This window comes from Phyllostomus discolor, chromosome 9, assembly GCF_004126475.2.
Source record: "Phyllostomus discolor isolate MPI-MPIP mPhyDis1 chromosome 9, mPhyDis1.pri.v3, whole genome shotgun sequence".
In the NCBI taxonomy this organism is placed as follows: domain Eukaryota; kingdom Metazoa; phylum Chordata; class Mammalia; order Chiroptera; family Phyllostomidae; genus Phyllostomus; species Phyllostomus discolor.
In genome coordinates this window covers 62,355,376-62,368,503 of record NC_040911.2, presented here as the reverse complement: position 1 = coordinate 62,368,503, position 13,128 = coordinate 62,355,376, and positions in this window count along the sequence as shown.

The window sequence follows — 13,128 nt, the reverse complement described above, 5'->3', positions numbered from 1 at the left end:
GTGTGAGTCTATTTCTTAATTCTCTGTTCTGTACCATTGATCTGTTTGTCTTTGCACCAACTACACTGCCTCTATTTGCCTTGATTACTATGGCTTTATAATAATTACTAAAATAAACAAGTTTTTAGCCTTTCAATTATTTTCCTCCTTTTCAAAGTTATTTTGGCTATTCTAGGTCCTTTGTATTTCTAAATGAATTTTGGAATCATTTTGTCAATTTATAAAAAAAATTACCATTGAGATATTAATATAGGTCCATGAAGATAATGGCACTTTTACAAAGAATAAGTGGCCCTTTCATTAAGTTATCTTTTCATGACAAATAAAAGTATACAAGCATGTATACAAATAGATCAGCATAATGAAATCATTTTGTCTTCATGACAAGAAAACACAGAACTGAAATCAGCCCCCCAGCTCTAATACTCTAGCTTTATTTTCACTGTCTTTTTCTGTCTGACACTTTGCTTAGCATGATATTCTCAAGATTCATCCATATAGTTGAAAATGGCAGTATTTCATCTTTTTATGGATGAGTAACATTCCACTGTATACATGTACCACAGCCTTTGTATTCAATCATCTGTTGAGGTACACATCTATTTTTCTCAAGTGTTGGTCCCCATGAATAATGCCCCAGTGAACACAGGGGCACACATATCTTTGCAAATACATGTTTTCAAAATTTTCAGACAGATACTCAGAAATGGGGTTGATGGGTACAATGGCAACTTTATTTTTTAAGATTTTTAGGACTGTGTCTTCTGTTTTCACTTATAATTCAAGATTCATCTACATTGTAGCATATATTAGTACCTCATTATTTATGATTGAATAATATTCCATTGCATGTACATACCACAATGCATTTATCCAGTCATCCGATGATAATTATTTGAACTACTTCCAAATTTAACTATTGTGAACAGTACTTGTATGATCACAGGTGTACATGTACTTTTGATATGTATTTGTTTTCAGTTATTATGGGCATATACCTATGTTTGAAAATGATGGGTCATATGGTAGTTTTAGATTTTACTTTTTGAGAAATTGCCAAACATTTTTCCACAGTGTCTGAATAATTTTACATTTCTACCATTGATATATGAGGGTTCTATCTTCTCCAGATCCTGAGAAAATATTATTTTCTGATTTATCACATTATTTTATTATTGACCATTCATGAGTGTGAAGTGGTACTTTATTGTGGTGCGTTCAACATTCTTTGGAACTATTATATGTAAAATTTTACATTCCTATCAACTATCATTATTATTTTTCAGATTAATTAACTAACATTTTGTGTGTCTTTTCTACTGGTTGTTAATTTATGTATATATATATATATATATATATATACACACACACATAAATTACAATATATATACTTGTATATATTATTTATATATAATATACGTGGATATATATATATATATATATATATATATATATATATATATTCTGCCCAGAAGATATCCAGCCATGTAATATGAACAAAGAGACATTTATTAAAGAAGATACAAGATACAAGAAACATTGTACATAGGACAATGATGTCTCAGCCCCCTTTAAAGTAGGCACCTTGGAATTTCACACAGTTCTTTCATTTGCCATCAGCTGCCCCATCATATTTTCCTGGATCTCATTGATGGTCTGAAATCTCTTCTCTTTCAAAGGTGATTTTAGTTTTGGGAAAAGCCACAAGTTGCAGACTACCAAATCTGGGATGTCCCATCATATTTTTCTGGATCTCATTGATGCTCTGAAATCTCTTCTCTTTCAAAGGTGATTTTTAGTTTTGGGAAAAGCCACAAGTTGCAGACTACCAAATCTGGGATGTAGGGGGCTGAGTCATCTGGGTGGTTTGATGTTTTACCAAAAATTTCTGCACAAGGTGTGGTGCATGAGTTGGTGCACTGTCATGATGAAGCTGCCAATCATCAGTTGCCCATAGCTGCAGCCTTCTAAATCATTTGAATAGTTTCCATGGAGGAATGTTCAAACTTAAAATTTGGTGCAGTTTCATTGGTTCGTTTGTACAGTCATTTTCTTTTTTTTTTCTTTTTTTAAATTTTAATCATTGTTCAAATACAGTTTTCTCCTTTCTACTCCCAATCCAGTCACCCGTCCCACCCTCCCCACTTCCCTCCCATTACCACCCACCCATTAGTTTATGACCATGTGTCCTTTAAGTTTGTTCCTGTGAACACTTCCCACTGTCCCCTTAAATTCCCTCTTCTCTCCCCTCTGGTCACCATCAGCCTGTCCTCTATTTCAGTGTCTTTGGTTATATTTTGCTTGTTTCTTTGTTTTGTTGTTTAGGTTCCTGTTAAAGGTGAGATCATATGGTATTTGTCTTTCACTGACTGGCTTGTTTCGCTAAGCATAATGTTTTCCAGCTCCATCCACGCTGTTGCGAAGGGTAGGAGCTCCTTCTTTCTTTCTGCTGCATAGAATTCCATTGTGTAAATCTACCATCGTTTTTTGATCCATTCATTTACTGATGGGCATCTAGGTTGCTTCCAGCATCTAGCTATTGTAAATTGTGCTGCGATGAACATTGGGATGCATAGGTTCTTTTGAATTGAATTGGTGTTTTAGTATTCTTAGGATAGAGTCCCAGCAGTGGAATTGCTGGGTCAAAAGGCAGATCCATTTTTAGTTTTCTGAGGAAGTTCCATACTGCTTTCCATAGTGGCTGTACCAGTCTGCAGTCCCACCAACAGTGCACTAGAGTCCCCTTTTCTCCACAGCCTTTCCAACACTTGCCGTTTGTTGCTTTGTTTATGATGGCCATTCTGTCTGGTGTGAAGTGGTATCTCATTGTGGTTTTAATTTGCATCTCTCTGATAGATAGCTATATTGAACATCGTTTCATGTGTCTTTGGATTTTCTGTATGTCCTCCTTGGAGAAGTGTCTGTAAAAGGCCTTTGCCCACATTTTAATTGGATTCCTTGTCTTCTCAGAGTGCAGTCGTGTAAGTTCTTTATATATTTTAGAGATTAAACCCTTGTCTGAGATATCATTGGCAAACATGTTTTCCCATACAGTTGGTTCTCTTTTAATTTTGATACTGTTTTCTTTAGCTGTGCAGAAGCTTTTAATTTTGATGAGGTCCCATTTGTTTATTCTTTCCTTTATGTCCCTTGCTCCAGGGGACATGTCAGTAAAAAAGTTTCTGCGTGAAATATCTGAGATTTTCCTACCTACGTTCTCCTCTAGGACTTTAATGGTGTCACATTTTTTTTTATATTTAAGTCTTTTATACATCTTGAATTTATTTTTGTATATGGTATAAGTTGGTGCTCAAGTTTCATTTTTTTGCACATGGCTGTCCAGTTCTCCCAACACCATTTGTTGAAGAGGCTATTTTCACTCCATTTTATTTTGCTGCCTCCTTTGTCAAATATTAATTGGCCACAGAGACTTGGGTTTATTTCTGGGCTCTCTGTTCTGTTCCATTGGTCTATGTGCCTGTTTTTATGCCAGTACTGGGCTGTTTTGATTACAGTGGCCTTGTAGTATAGCTTAGTGTCGGGTATTGTGATCCCTCCTACTTTACTCTTCTTTCTCAAAATTGCAGCAGCTATTCGGGGTCATTTATAATTCCATATAAATTTTTGAAGTCTTTGTTCTATGTCTGTGAAAGAAGCCATTGGTACTTGAATACGTATTGCATTGAATGTTTAAATTGCTTTGAGTAGTATGGAAATTTTGATGATATTAATTCTTCCAATCCATGAACACAGTATATGTTTCTATTTGTGTGTGTCTTCCTCGATTTCTTTCCTGAGTGTTGTGTAGTTTTCTGAATACAGGTCTTTTACCTTTTGCTTAGGTTTATTCCTAGATATTTTATTTTTCTTTTTGCTATTTCGAATGGGATTTTTTTCCTTGATCTCTGTTTCTGCTGTTTCATTGTTGGTGTACAGAAATGCCTTTGATTTCTGGATATTGACTTTGTATCCCAATGTTTTGCCATTTATTGGGTCAAGCAGTTTTTTGGTGGAGTCTATAAGATTTCTTAAGTATACTATCATGTCATCTGCAAACAGTGACAGTTTTGTTTCCTCCTTTCCAATTTGAATGCATTTTATTTCTTTTTCTTGTCTGATTGCTGTGGCTAAAACTTCCAGTACTATATTGAATAGAAGTGGTGAAAGTGGACTGCCTTGTCTTGTTCCTGATCTTAGTGGAAAAGATTTTAATTTTTGGCCATTGAGTATGATGTTGGCTGAAGGTCTCTCATACATGGCCTTTATTATGTTGAGGAATGCTCCCTCTATTCCCACTTTGCCGAGTGTTTTTAGCATGAATGGGTGCTGTACCTTATCAAATGCTTTTTCTGCATCAATTGATATGATCACGTGGTTTTTGTCTTTGCTTTTGTTTATGTGATGTATTACATCTACTGACTTGCGAATATTGAACCATCCTTGCATACCTGGAATGAATCCCACTTGGTCATGGTATATGATCTTTTTAATGTAATGTTGGATGCGGTTTACCAGTATTTTGTTGAGGATTTTAGCGTCAATGTTCTTCAGTGATATTGGCCTGAAGTTTTCTTTGTTTGTTGTGTCTTTATTTGGTTTTGGAATTAGGATGATGTTGGCCTCATAAAAAGAGTTTGGAACACTCCCATCTTTTTGGATTTTTTGGAATAGTCTGTGAAGGATAGGTGTTAACTCTTCCTTAAATGCTTTGTAGAATTCTCCTGTGAAACCATCTAGTCCCGGGCTTTTGTGTGTTGGGAGTTTTTTGATTACTGCTTCAATTTCTTTTGCTGTTATTGGTCTGTTCAGGCTTTCTGCTTCTTTTTCGTTGAGTTTTGGAAGATTATATTTTTCTCTAAAGTGTCCATTTCAGGTAGGTTTTCAAATTTCTTGGCATACAGCTCTTTGTAGTAATTTCTTACAATCCCTTGTATTTCTGTTGTATCTGTTGTAATCTCTCCTCTTTTATTTCTGATTGTGTTTATTTGGGTCTTCTCTCTTTTTTTCTTGATGAGTCTGCTTAAAGGCTTGTCGATTTTGTTTATCTTTTCAAAGAACCAGCTCTTGGATTCATTGATCTTTAGAATTGTGCTTTTAGTCTCTATGTCATTTAATTCTGCTCTGATCTTGGTTATTTCCTTCCTCTGCTTGCTCTAGGCTGCCTTTGTTGTTGTTCCTCGAGTTCTTGTAGACGTAGGGTTAGGTTGTTTGTTTGGAATGTTTCTAACCTTTTTAGGTGGGCCTGTATCGCTATGAACTTCCCTCTCAGGACTGCCTTGGCTGTGTCCCATAAATTTTGGTTTGTTGTGAGTTCGTTTTCATTTGTTTCCATAAACCTTTTGATTTCTTCCCTAATATCATTCTTGACCCATTCATTATTTAACAGCATGCTATTTAATCTCCATGATTTTGAGTGTTTTGGGTTTTTTTTTTTCCTTAGGGTTGGTTTCTAGCTTCAGTCCCTTGTGTTCTGACAAAATGCTTGGTGTGATTTCAATTTTCTTGAAATTGTTGAGGCTTGTTTTGTGTCCTATCATGTGGTCTATCTTTGAGAATGTTCCACGTACATTTGAAAGGAATGTATATTTAGCTTCTTTTGGGTGGAGGGCTCCGTATATATCAATAAAGTCCATTTCATCAAGGGTATTGTTCAATTCCACAATATCTTTGTTGATATTTTGTTTAGAAGATCTGTCCATTTTTGATAGTGGGGTGTTAAATTCTCCCACTATAATTGTGTTGCTGTCCATATCTTTCTTGAAGTCCTCTAGCACTTTCTTTATGTATTTTGGCGCTCCTATATTGGGTGCATATATATTTATAATATTTATGTGTTCTTGATGTATTCTTCCCTTGAGTATTACGGACTGACCTTCTGGGTCTCTCTTTATGGACCTTTTTTGGAAGTCTATTTTGTCTGATATGAGTATTGCTTCCCTGGCTTTTTTTTCCTGTCCATTTGCTTGGAAGATTTGTTTCCAGCCCTTCACTTTCAGCCTGTGTAGGTCTTTTATCCTGAGGTGGGTCTCTTGTAGACAGCAGATATGTGGGTCATTTTTTCTTATCCAATCAGCTATTCTATGTTTTTTGATTGGAACATTTAATCCATTTACATTTAAGGTTATTATTGATAGGTACTTATTCATTGTCTTATTCATTTTATGTACATGTGTTCCTCTCTCTCTCTTTCTCTTTTTTCTCCCTTCCTTAAAGCAGCCGTTTTAGAATCTCTTGCAGAGCTGGTTTGGTGGAGGTGTATTCTTTTAGACTTCTTTTGTCTGGGAAGCTTCTTATTTGGCCTTCTATCTTGATAGAGAGCCTTGCTGGATATAGTAGACTTGGTTGCAGCCCTCTGGTTCTCATTACCTGGAGTATTTCTTGCCATTCTCTTCTGGCTTGAAGTTTTTCCATTGACAAGTCAGCTCTTAGCCTTATTGGGGCTCCCTTGTATGTTACTTCCTTTTTCTCCCTTGCTGCCTTTAAGATTCTCTCTTTGTCTTGAAATTTTGTCATTTTAATTATGATTTGCCTTGGGGTGGGTCTCTTTGGGTTCCTCTTGATTGGGACTCTCTGTGTTTCCTGGATTTGTGTGACTTTTTCTCTAGTCAAATTAGGGAAGTTCTCCTTCATTACTTGTTCAACTAGGTTTTCCATCCCTCTCTCTTCTTCTTCTTCTGGTATCCCTATTATACGGATATTATTACATTTCATATTGTCTTGCACTTCTCTTAATCCCTCTTCATTCTTTCTGAGCCTCTTTTCCTTTTCTTGCTCTTTCTGGATGCTGTTTTCTACTTTGTCCTCCTGCTTGCTAATCCAATCTTCTGCTTCATCAGTCCTGCTTTTTATTCCTTCTACTGTGTTCTTCAGTTCAGAAATTGTATTCTTCATTTCCTCTTGACCTTTGTTGATAGTTTCTGTATCCTTTTTCATGTTTATATAGTTTGCAGTGAGATTGATGTAGTTTCCCTCTAATTTCTGAAAGCTCATTGTGAGTTCATTGAACTTCCTGGTAATCACTGTTTTGAACTCACTGTCTGATAGTTGAGTTGCCTCTCTTTCATTTAGCATTTTTCCTGAGGCTTCCTCGTTTCCCTTCAATTGGGGGTTGTTTCTTTGTTTTCTCATTGTTCGTGTGTTTCCTCTTTTTTCTTCTTGTTTGTTAATTTGATCTCTTCTAATTCCCTTTAATTATGGTGTGAACTTCTGTGGTAGAATATTTGTGAGATTCAGTGGTGCAGTCTCCTTCGTGTATCCTGGTGCTCACAGCTTCCCGCTATTCTTTTTTATGGTCAGTTGGAGGAGTAAGGCAAAATGGTTTAAAACAGCAAGACAGTATACTATTATATTTACTTTAGCAGCCAGTAGAGAAGAGATGGGTTATCCTTTGGCTCCTTATAGTGTGAACCGTCATCCTCCACCCCACCATCACATTTTAGAAAGGATGGAAAGAAGGGATCGTTAGTTGAATCTAGAAAGCTGTGAGGCTGTGGGAGGTCAGATTCTAAGGTAGTGTTGGACTAAAGATTAGTAAATAGGAGTAGTGTGTAAAAGAATAGAGACAACCCCCACAATAGTATAGTTCAGAGAATTGCAAAGTGGGCTGAGATCAGGTAGGGGTATTGAGAAGCATTTACAATTGTATAGACTAGGTCTTACTAGCAGTAATAGTAAAGTGACAGTCTTTTGGCAGAATCGATGAGGTCTAGATAACAAGAATAAATAGTATGGAACCTTGAGAGGTATATTAATGGAACGCAGATGAAGGATAGTAACTTATCAACACCTTGTGACTGAGATACCAGGGGGAACCTATCAAATGACAGTATAACCAGCCAAGCAAAGAAGATTATACAGAAAGAAAAAGAACACCAAAATATTATTAAAATAAAAAATGTCGGAAGAGTGAGAAAAAGATAATACAAATTTACAGTAACTTGCAAGATTAAAAAAAAGGAAAGAAAAGCAGAAGATGTGGTGCAGGAGAGATAAATTTGGAGTGGAAAGAATAATATTAGGATGAATGGAAGAGAAACATAAGGGATTGCGAGATAAAAATAATAAGAATTGAAAAATAAAATGTCACGTAAAACACAAGATAAAATCAATCAACCAACAACAGCCAGAGAAACCAAACAAAGCCAAAAAGAAAACAAACAAACAAACAAAAAAACCTCTTGTTGGTTTCTAACTGGCCAGACCAGTTTTTCTGATCTTGCTGGCTTCAGCTGGCTGAGGGACCTTTGAAATGCTTCTCTCTCTCCCAGCCAGACCTCAACTGTTCTGTCAGGTAGCCTGGGCACTCCCAAACACACTGGCTCTTTGGATCTCACTTCCACGTTCTTCTGGACTCCAGGGTCCTGCAGGTTTCCAGCTCTATGATCTCAGGAGGCACCCGCGACGTTTTGTGATTCACTGCACCCTCCCTGGGGATCATAAAAGGGCTCACCCCTCCCCCAAACTTTTGAGATTTGGGGTCTAGGATCACCCTAAGAGCCTCGCTGCGACCCTTCTGGGATCAAGAGTCAGCCATCCTGATGGTGCGTGGGCCAAGCTGTTTCCATCTCCGCGTTCCCCGCCGAACCGCACTCTGACCGGGTGTGGGCGCCTTTCCCTGCTCCCCCAGTTGGGCTGGCTGGAAATCTCTGAGCCACCACTGTAGGAACCACCAAGTGCCACATCCCTCCCTGGATCGCAGCTCGAGATTCAGGTCTCCCTATGGGGCGAGAGTGGAGTGAGGCCCGGTTCTGTACTCTCCACTGATCTGCCCTTCCACCAGGCTAGGGGAGCAGGCGCCCTTCCAGGCTGCCCCTGGTCCTGTTGGCTAGAGCTCCTCACTCCTCCCAGGCCTCTGGGTGGGTGTTCATGGTCCCTGGGCAATTTTTCCCCCAGTCCAACTGGCCAATCTGTTCCTTTTAGCAACACGTTCTCCCCTGGAGTTGCTTACCACCAGTATTCGGGGGAGGGAGCAGTGACTTCCCTCTCCCGGGCACCCTGGGGCAGACCCCGGAGCACCCTGGGCGGGCCTGGGGTCTGCACACCCCTAGACCCCAGGCTGATCTCTGGGCCCCTTTTGTCCTGTAGCAGACTCCTTACCATCTGGTTTTCCAGTGAGTGCAATAATTTTTGATGTCCTGCTTTCAAAAGTGATTCAGTAACCTAGCTCACTTACTCTGTTTCTCCACTGATCCGTGAGATTCCCCCCTCTTCACAGAAGCTGAGAAAAATGCTGCCTAGAGTAAAGCTGCCATCTTCCTTCCTGTTCAGTCATTTTCAATGGCTACACAGTACACATGCTTACTCAATGGCATCTACCACCTGCAATGAGTAGTACAGTGAAGTTGTCATTGTTCACATCTGCACATTCCAGTCCACTATCCTTGGCTTCCAGGTTACATTGATGCTGCACAAACACAACATTGATACTGTGTTAATATAATGTTTTCATTATATTAACAATGGCTGGGTTTTTCTAGAAAAAAAATATAATTTGTCCTATTGCTAAAGTCATGATATACCTACATCATTTTCTGCTTATGCATAAATTTATTCAGGAGTAGATTTTACTTTAAGACATTAAAGTAAAAGACATTACTTTTGTAATGTCTTAATGCTTATTTTACTATACGTTTAAAATCAACTTTATTGGTCATTTGATATCATATTTGAAGTATTTTATGAATTATTTTGGGTGCATGATACATATAAATAGCCTAGGTATACACGTGCATGGTGCATTATATATATTAAGCATTTTCTCTTGAAAACACTCATTTATTTTTAAAAATATGTTCATTAATTCTTAGAGAGTGGAAGGGAAGGGTAAAGAGAGAGAAACAACAATGTGTGGTTGCCTCTTGTGCATCCCTTATTAGGGACCTTGCCCACAACCTAGGCATGTACCCTGGAGGGAATTAAACTGGTAACCCTTTGGTTCACAGGATGGCACTCAATCTGCTGAGCCACACCAGCCATGCCATTTCTTGCAAACACTTAGAGAGCACAAGTTATTATCCCTTGCTTTGAAAATTTGAGGTCAAGTTTGGGGAAGAAAACCTGAACTTAAAGAACAATGGTCCAAGGGATAATAAACAGAGTGGAATTTATTTGGCCTTCAATAAAGAGTCAGTCATCACAGTGCAAAGTAGAGAGAGGTTTGGAAAAGGAAACTATATTTGAGCTACAATGTGAAAAACAAGTGCAAGGGGGAAAATAAAAGTTGGAAGAGAGGAATCATTCAACCACAGAGAGAGAAGGAAGGTAAGAATTGAAGGCAACATTTATTGAGCATCTATTAGGGGTCAGGCAATTTTTTTAATCATTATATAGGTAGCAACTTGTATCCTTAAAATATACATTTGATATGGGTATAATTATTATTTCCTTTTTGTAAATGAGAAAACTGAGTCACAAGGTTGGTGACTTGCACAAAATCACACAGGTAGTAAGTGAAAGACCTAGAATTTGAACCAAGGTCTAGCTGGTTTTATATTCATTTTTAGTTCATCAGGATAGGATTATTCTTGAGTATGAAGAAAATATCCCTTATATATATTGACTGCATACAACAAATCATGATCTTAAGTGAATATGTGGCTAATTCAAGAATATGTTAAGGCTATTCACCTGAATAATAATAATATTATAATAATTATACATGATATGCTTTTGTTAGGTGATAATAGCTCTTTACAGAAACTGATGTTGCAATACTTTGTCAACTTGTAGACAGCACTAGGAAAACAGCAGTTCTTACACAAGAGTAGGGACACCTACTTGTATAAAGCTAACATATGCAAACAGACTAGAGAACTGTACATAGATGAATGGGGTTGTATTGAAATATAGAAATAGTCTTTCTGTTCATTCTCTTTATCTTCACAGGGTGGAAATCAAAAAAGAAAATAAATTGAGGCTTTCGCCCCAGTCCTCCCACAACATTTGGAGAGCTAGGTGATAAATATTTGCTAGCACATTAGTGGAGAAAGTAAGTGCAAATAAAAAAGATCTAATGCTTCAATCCAAAAATTTAGTTCTTGTTTTCTCATTCTTAATTTATTTCTTCAAGTCATCCTCATGGATTGAAAATTCAAAGTTTTCACTGCATACCCTCCTTTCAAGCATGTATTAATGTACCATTAGTCTTTCACTGCCTCAAAACCACTCTTGGGAATTCTAATCAGTTCTTTTCTTCTTAGAAGTTTTCTTTCTTTTTTCCTCATCAGGTTTTATGAGAAACAGTAGGATCTTCCTAAAACAGCATTTGACTTTTCTTTCTCTTTTTGTGAGCTGAATATCCTGTGTGGTTTTTTTTTAATATATTTTTTTTCTACAGTGCACTTTTTTATTATTGTTCAAGTACAGTTGTCTCCATTTTCACCTCACTATGGATCCCTGCTCCACCCACCCCTCCTCTCACCCTTGAACCTACACCCTTTGGCTTCGTCCATGTGTCCTTTATACGTGTTTCTTTATGGACCTTCCCCTATTTTCTCACATTATCCCTCCCCTCCCTGTCCTCTATTTACTGCCAGTTTGTGCTTTATTTCAATGTCTCTGGTTACTTTTTTGCTTGCTTGTTTGTTTTATTGACTAAGTTCCACTTATCTAAAAATGGAACTGCCTTTTTACTCAGCAATACCACTGCTGGGATAATAACATAAGAATCCTGAAACATCAATCCCAAAAGAACCTATGCACCCCAATACTCATAACAGCACAATTTACAATAGCCAAGTGCTGGAAACAACCTAAGTTCCCATCAGTAAATGAATGGACCAGAAAACTGTGGTACATTTACACAATGGAATTCTATGCAGCAGAAAGAAAGAAGGAGCTCCTACCCTTTGCAACAGTGTGGATGGAGATGGAAAGCATTATGCTAAGTGAAATAAATCAGGCAATTAAAGACCAATGCCATATGATCTCACCTGTCAGTGAATATTTTCTGTATTATAGAGCCTTTTCTGGCGTTTATTTTCTTCTCCCTACTCTTACACCAATCCCGTACTTGATACTCACTCTGAACTTGCTGGAGCAAATAGACTTCACATTCTCTTTACTCTCCACTTGGGTTCTCCATGTACTCCAGTATCATGCTGGCAAATGATTAACAACTGACTCTGGGGAGTAAAGAAGAAGCCTTGATCTTAGTACTTGCCAATTACCACCATGTAAATACTCCAACTATCGCTGGTTTTAAGCTACAAATATGATGTTAGTAAGGAAAAGTTGGGAAGAAACATACAATGGCATATTATTATATAATTTTTATCATAAATATACTGTAGATATATAAATACCCTCAAAGGAATGGAAAATAGTGAAATTTAATAAGATAATTAAGAATGATGTTTTTAGTATTTATTACCTTTTAAATTTTATTTAATCATTTGTTTACATAACTTAATTTTTAAAAATTAATTGCCAGATAATTAAATTATTGAAAATATTAATAATAACATTTTGTGAGTTAGTAAAGCTGCTCCAGCACATCACTGCATCACTTTCTCTCCTGTGCTCACATCTAATTTTGCAACATTTTCAGTCAATCCACTTTGCCTCAGTTCATTCTCCCCAAAATTTTAATAGTAATTATTTCTTTGCATTAGATGATCTCATTTTTTGTAAGCAGTTATGACACAGTTTCCCATAATGTGTTCAACTAGAGACATAATTCCTCATCTTGTAGATTTGGGAAATTGTTAAAGAAATTTAAATTACTGTCCAAAATCATGTCAGAAAGAAGAACTCAAGTCTTTGGATATCCTTACTACTGCTTTTTCAAATGGACTATGGAATCTCAAATTGAGACCATTGTATTAATAATCTATTGCTTCATAACAAAATACCCTACAACTTAGCAGCTTACAACAATATTTATTATCTCAAACAGTTACTGAGATTCAGAAATCTGGTAGTGTTTTAGCTTGTGGTTCTGAGTCACAGTCTCTCAAGTGAATGCATTCAAGCTGTCAACCAAGCCTGAAGTCAACTTAAAGTTTGATGGGGGCTAGAAAATACACTTATAAATTCACTTCTTCAAGAATAAGAAGAGAGAGAGACAGAGACAGAGAGGGGGTGGAGAGAGAAAGAGGGAGATGCTTAATTGTGTATAACCTTCTTTAC